This window comes from Apium graveolens, chromosome 9 (assembly GCF_009905375.1).
Source record: "Apium graveolens cultivar Ventura chromosome 9, ASM990537v1, whole genome shotgun sequence".
Classification (NCBI taxonomy): Eukaryota; Viridiplantae; Streptophyta; class Magnoliopsida; order Apiales; family Apiaceae; genus Apium; species Apium graveolens.
In genome coordinates, this window is record NC_133655.1 from 116155659 (window position 1) to 116163428 (window position 7770).

Consider the following 7770-nt stretch of genomic DNA (forward strand, 5'->3'; position numbering starts at 1 on the left):
TTTCGAATTTATTTTATTAAAAATATGAATTTTTGTTCGGATGATTGTTTGTATGATTTGATGATTGCATATTGTAGAGCTTGTTTTCCTGATGATTTTCATATGTTATACGTCTGATTTGGAGTTCAATAACATGTTCAAATTTGAGTTTGATTTTCGAATTTCAAAATTAGGGTTTATAACCCATATGAATGTTCTTAATTGAAATTTGGGGGTTTCTTATTCTGTGATAGATTGATGTTGTGTTATAGTGGGTTCTGTTCCCTGTAAAATTTGCAATCCAGTCGTATAAATTTCATGAATCAACGAGGTCTGTAGAGAAGGGAGTTGTGTTTTGAATATTTCCGAAGTTCGCCGGAAACTGGCAAACTTCACGACCAAATTCCGGCCAACTCAGGGATTGTTAGATCGATTTGATTGCATGGTTATGTTCCTGGTAATCCGTAGATGTGATCTGGAGCTTGTGGCAAGGTGAGGAGGCCGGAATCGTGTTCTCCGGCCACCCCTGTGTTTTCCGGCGACTGGACTGCAAAATTGCAGTTTAGTCCCTGTAGTTTTGTAGATGATGAAGTTTAGTCCCTGAAGTTTCCAGACTTTGCAAAAATTGGATTCCTGTTTTAAAAATGTTTAAAAATCATATTTCCTATTTATTTTTATTATAAAAATCCGTTTTTAATTTCTGAAAATTCTAAAAATTATTATTTTAATTCCGAAAATTATTTTTAATTCACAAATAAATCTGAATTAATTAGTTAATTAATTTCAGTTAATTTTTAATTGATTAATTAGTCAATTAATTCGAAAATTAATTGATTAATTGATTTAATTAATTATTAATTGATTTTTAATTAATTATTTAATTAGATTTAATTATTTAAAAATGATTTAAAAATTTCGAAAAATAGTTTCGAGCTTTAAAATATTATTCTAAATTATTTTCAAGGCTCAATAATTATTCTAAAATTATTTCGGAGCCAGAATTGGCCAACCGAACCCTGTTTATTATTCCGAAATTGATCCAACGACCCGTTTTAATTCCGAAAAATGTTTTAAAAATCATTTTAAATACCAGAAAACCTATTTATGACCCGAAATGTTTTTATAAATGATATGTCATTGATTACGTGATGTATTATGTGTGACTTATTGATTGACTGTCGGTTTATATATTCGATGATTACTGTTTATGGCATAACTTTCAATCCGTTAATCGGATTTGGGTGAAACAAAGGGTAGATAGAAGTATGTGTTGAACAGAATCGTATGAGTGGAATATTGATAGATACTTATGATGCCTAGCAGAGTAAGCAAGGCGTAAGAAAGAGAAGCAGGTGATCAGAAAATAGAATTGACATGTAGAAAATACAGCAAGTGAGCAGAAATTAGAAGCGAGGCATAGGAGAAACAGATGAATGGTGGTTGAATAGAGTCGTAGAAAAGTACAAGTGAGGTTGGAATCAATTATGATAAGGCAAGTACTTCTAAACCTTTCTCGAGATTTATTGCAAATATTTCTAAATTCTCTTGTGACCTATTGTTAAATTCAAAAAAGCTCTCTTTTATACTGGAAATACTTTGAATCCTCCAGCCTTGAACCTGAGCCACATCATTTGATCTTTGAGCCGTAAGCCTTATTTTTTGTGAATCATTTCTTGTGGATTTACCAAATATTAAACCACACAAATACGATACTACTCCACAAATATATATCCATCATATACCAAACACTGGAACAAAATTGTTTATATATACAAAAACTTTTATACTTAACCATACCTTGTGATATCAAAGCACTAAAACTTTGGAAAAACACTATTTATCTAATACCCGATTATCCTACCGGCTGGAGGCCACTTCTTTTATATATTTTGACATACCCTTTTTGGTAACTATGAACTTTTACCATGCTCTTGTACAAATGTTTTATGGTTATTGATTATGATCTGGTTTTATTGAACTCTATTGTTTATCATATTGAAATGCTTTAGAATTGGATAGTTTTCTTTGTATGGACCAGATTCGTGGTCAGACCATATCGATGGTCAAGTTAGGCCAATGTGTGCCTTGGATCCAGTAGTTAGAGCAGTGCTGTGTGCTTTGCTCGGGGTTAGTGCGTGACTGATCAGCAGCCTAACCTTGGTTTAAAAACTTAAAATGAATAATCCAATTCTATTGGTTGTTTAACAAGAAACTTGATTCCTTTGAATCATCTCATTTATTATTGTCTAACCTCAATTATTGATAATATGACTTGCTGAGCTAGTTAGCTCACTCTTGCAAATTTTTTTATATATTCTACAGTTAAGAAGGATACGGTTGATAGCAAGGTTTCCCAGTTCAATGTTCGAGCTAGGATTCCAGAGTATGATTGATCGAGCTAGCAAGAGCTTATGGCAGTAGTGAGATAGCAAGGTTGTAAGAATGATTTTATTATCAATTATAAGTTAAATTACTTGGGATTTGGTACGATGTAATAATTAAGGTTGTGGCTTATTTTCATACTTTAACCTGTTGCGATCCGTGGTTTTGTGAAGCAGGGTCATTATAAATAATATTTCTTATATAGGTTGATATATTGTGTTTGTGTTGTGGACCCCAAACTTCTGACCCGGGTTTGGAGGGCGCCACATAAAACACCAGAATGACAGATATACGTGCGACAGTCAAGTTAGTAAGCTATTTTAAAATGATGTTGAAGGACAAACTATTTGAAACATGGAATTACGAAGAAGAAGAGGCGGGTTCATCCTCAGATGGATAATGACTAGAGTTAGGATAATCAGTGAAATCTTTTGGCACCTACTCACTGTCCCATTACTCCCTCCAAATTGTTGATCATTCGTATTGCCTTGATAATTTATATCAGACAATCCTTTTCGTTCCCTACTTTGAACTTCTGATGTGACCATATTGAATAGTCTTTCTCCGTATCAGGACTTGTTTAATTCTTTTAGTTAATCCATGAACTTTCATTCATATATTATGATCTTCTTGTTCAAACTCAGAGATATTTATACTTTATTTCAATTATCCAATAGAAATTTTTAAAATTTTCCCTCAATTCATCGATGAATATTGATAATGAGTATCCTCATTTGATTCTTCTTTCATACTTACTCTTCTCAGTTAAGATTGTAAATATCAAACAAATTGTTAAAGACATGGATGATCTAATACCCATAGAATCCTCGAGAATCCTTTTCTTCTAATCGGGATGAAATCATATACCGAACTTTGAAATCATAGTAAGGGTATCAATTTGATAATGGTATTCTGAATTCAATTCTATTTGAGAATCTAATAAAGTATGTGAACGAGGACACCTCTGAGTGTACCCTTTTATTGGTAAGAAATATTTGATAAGAGGCTATCGATTTTTCCGATGCCAAGACCACTCGATTCAGAGTTATAATTTTCTTTCTCGGCCCAAATTTAAAAACTCTTTATTTCAAAATCGTCATCCAGGTAGCCACAATTTCTTCAGTGGTTACGATGTTGAGAGTTTTTTACAAACAAACTGAAATATGCCTAGTTGCATATGTTCTCATGAATGACTAGTTAATTGTCCTAACTAGTCAAAATTTTAATTAATGTGACGAAAGCCTAGCTAATCGTCCTAGCTAGTTGCTATGGACCAAACCAATTGTGCTGGCCATTTTCTTAGCCGGTTGATAATATTGCTTGATATGGACTATTATTATTTTGCTAGTTCCACTTCCAATAAAATTTTGATTATTCCATAGTGCATTATATATGCCAGATTTAATTGTTGATGAAATTTTCAAAGAATGATTTAATTGAGACCTAACTAGGTCGCCCAATCAAACGAGAATTCACATTCAGTTTTATGAAATATTTTTTTCATGAAATATTTTATTCTTTCGTTTGTATAACGAATATCAAATTAAAATTACAAAGTGATTGAAGAACAATATACTTCCTTATTTATTAATCATTGGATAAAATTCTTTCTTTCAAAATAGCACCTCTTTGAGACCTCAATGGTTAACCTTTGGTTGAGGATGTTATTTGATATTTCTTTCATTTTTTTGAGAAGAAAAGTATTCCTTCAATGGAAAAATCTTATAAGTATCATTCGTATGATGTTATTATTCAGCAATCATTGCATTCAATGGATATTCTCCATAATATAACAATATAGAATTCTAAGGACATGGAAGAATAATCCTTGTTATATTCTTCCTTCCAAGTTATAAATCTTCTGAGTGTTGCGACTCTTTTATTCAGAGCTCATTATTTGTTCATATGTCAGATTTTGAAAAATTGTTAAGATTGTCTAAATTTCATCGATATCGTGAAAATCATTTTTTCCAAGGCTAATTGCCTTCCCAACAAAGAGAGGTATAGTTGAGAACCGATTGTTGTAATATGAGATTGAAAGCTAAGTTCTATGATGGTACAATCGGAGCATCGTGATGAGTAAGTTGTTTTAAAAAAAAAGGGAAATACCATGTTTAGTTATTATCATAAGTATATTTAAGATGGTTATAGAAGAACGAAAATAGGGATACGATGTGATTAGTGAGGTACACTTCTATGAAACATTATTGGGAGATGTGCTAATAGATTCGGGGAAAACCAAGCATGTATGAATTTAAGGAATAAGATTTTCAAGAATTGAAGGCAAGGTTAGTAGCAATCCCGTACTAGAATTACTTGACGATAAAAATAGGATATTGCGTGAAGTCTAATGATTTGTCTACGCAGCTTAATGACCGTGACATAAGGCTTTCTAATAACAATTTAGAATAATTGTGATAAGGTTCGGACTGAAAGGGACAAGGAGTTTACTTATGAGAAAATTTTAGAATTTTTTTCACTGAACACGAGATAGAGGCTATAGTCAAATTTATCAAAGGCCATGATTAAGAAATATATTATCATCAAGGAAAGGCAAATGTGGTGGCCGACACTTTAAGTAGGAAAAGATATATTGAGGATGACAAATATCAGAATAACTAATGAAAAGGATCGCATAAAAAGAACGTTTTATTACTTAACAAGAAGACTTAAAGATTCCTAAAAACGTAAACGGATATTAGTCGTGACAGAATATGAAAGGGGATGTCATCGAGTAGGTAAGTAAGTATTCGACATAGTTGGAAAATTAAAACGGAAAGGCGAAGGTTAAAATTTTGGCAATTTCAACTTGTAGATGACCCAAAAAGGAGTAAGAGTTAATTATAATAAATTTTGAAGGAGGATTATCAAGAACCAAGTTAGCCGTCGTGTTAATTGAGGATTTTGGGTGATAGATTAAATAAGACCGCTTACTTTATTATTCAAACGATAGATGTCCACTCTACAAAATTGATATGAATGCAAAAGAGATAATTGGGACAGAGAGATCCTGTGACGACTGCGCCACGCAAGTACCCGAGATTTAATTAACGGGACTAATTCCCAAGATATTTTGTGAAAAGGAACGAACAGAGGAATGACTTAGGGTTCTCAAATCGACAAGTAGAATGAGAAGACTATCCTGACCATTGAAGATACGTCTAGCGACTTACCTTTTATTTGGAACAGTTTGGGGAATCACATATTATTGACAAATAATTCATGTAGATGTAATTACTACGCTAGCATACGAAAAATAGTCGCCGATATCCCTTACGAAGGGCAACGTGAAAGAATGAAGGATGTCATTTTCAGAGCTGATAGAAGGCAAAGAAGATCGACACGCCCTATAAAAGCCACTAGTAGCAGGTACCAATAAACGTGAATACGTCTAAGGCACTAGCGAGAATAAAAAGTATGACCCAGAAAGTGTCGTAGTACTATAGATATTATTCGGGGAATGATTAAAGAAGTCCGGCCGATAACGGAAGCTGACGTTGCACGATCCTAAAACGTATCAATAAATTGCGTATGAAATGGTGCTTCCTTCAAGATGGCAACATGATGATGACATGCTTTACGATACTACAGGAAGAAATGTTAAATCTGGCGCTAAGCGTGTAGCAGGAGATGAGCATGTAGAAATGTGACAAGAATTTCTTACATAGAATAATCGACAGAGATGATGCACCCAAAATGGGAGAATGTTAAGGAATAAAACTCTAGCACTAGTAGGAGCGATGTAGGGGGAAACAAATAAGTTGAAGGATGATTCCAAACACTAGAAGATGCGCTAATCATCCATGTTATCAGTTTTTAAGGGAAATGAAGTGGCCAATTGACGTTAATCGAATTATCGACAATAACGTGTTATCATGCGTGCATTGGAACGGCTACAAAGCTTTGTACGGAAGAAAGAATCGTTCTCTCTTAGGTTGGGAAGAAATTGGTAAGCGGAGGATACTGTACCATATTTGAGTCAACGGACCAAAGGAATTCCTAGAAGTAGCAGCCCAGGATGAACAATAGAGATATGCGGACCAGAACTATAAAGACAGAAAGTTCAAAGTAGCGGACCAAGTATTGTTGAAAGTACCTCCCGAGGAGGGAGTGATGAGATTCGAAAGGGAAAGAAATGTTGAACCCAAGATTTATTGGACCAGTTAAAGGATTAAAGGACTAAGAAAGTTGACTTATAAATTAGCACCATCGTTGAATGGTCACTAAGTTTATAACGAGTACCACGAATCGAGATTAGGAAATTTAACCGTCAAAACTAAATGTATGATTGAAAATGAGTTAATAAGATCGTAGCCGGACTTAGCGTATGTCGAGTAACGTGTAGAGGTCATAAGACTACAAGGACGAGTGCCCAGAAATATATTGGCTGAATGAGTGGAAATTTTATGAAGAGATCAAATACTGCAAGGTCAACGTGAGAACTCGAGGTTGTAATGCGAGAAGCATATCCCTACCTATTTCTGAACTGATTCTGGGATAGAATCCTTTTAAGGGGGGAAGACTGTAAGAACCCAAATTTTTGACATCGGTAAAAGACCTTTATGAATGGTAATATAATAACTTGAATTTTTGAGACCTTGTAAAACATTTAATGAATAGTAACCCTGAGGGACGAGAAAAACTTTTGAGCCCCCACTATGTAGTGCATGAGAAAATGAGTTTCGGAGTTGATATTACGACTATACGTATCAAATGAGTGTATGTAAACGCTATTAGTTTTCGAAGAAAATGAACTTTGAAAAACGATCGTATTTACGACTCATCGAGGATTACGGGAATCACAAAATAATTACGAGATTAAAACCCTATGGATTTATATTCAAGTAGGATAATTAAAAATATAAGGAATGAATACGAAAGGAATTACGTCACGAACCATTTACGAGTAAGTATTACGAAAACGTTTAAGCAACCGAGCGAACGCGTAAACGATTAAATAAACATAACGCACTAACCAAAATATGGTAAGAAGGTAACCATAGTTACTTTATCAAATGGTGAGCTAACCATAGGATGATCAAGCTAGCTAGCAAAATAGTGTGCTAAGGAAGCTAACCATGTAGTTTAGCTTGGAACCTAGCAAGCTACAAAGATTTGTCCCTAAGATTTGTAACCAAGAATCAACCTAGAATGCTATACTAGGAAGAATAAAATCAAGTTCAAGATATCAACCCATCTTCCTAGAAGTTACCTAGCAAATAAACCATGCTAAGCAAGCAAGAGTAGTATAAATACCCCCTCGATGCTTCCATTCGGCTATTGATGAAAAGGGAAGGAATTCAAATTCAAAACTCAAAGTTATAGCTCTTGTTAAATTCTCCCATTAATTATCAAGCCTCCTAGCAATTAAACTAAGGTAAGAAAATTCTTTCATCTCTTTTTATCAAG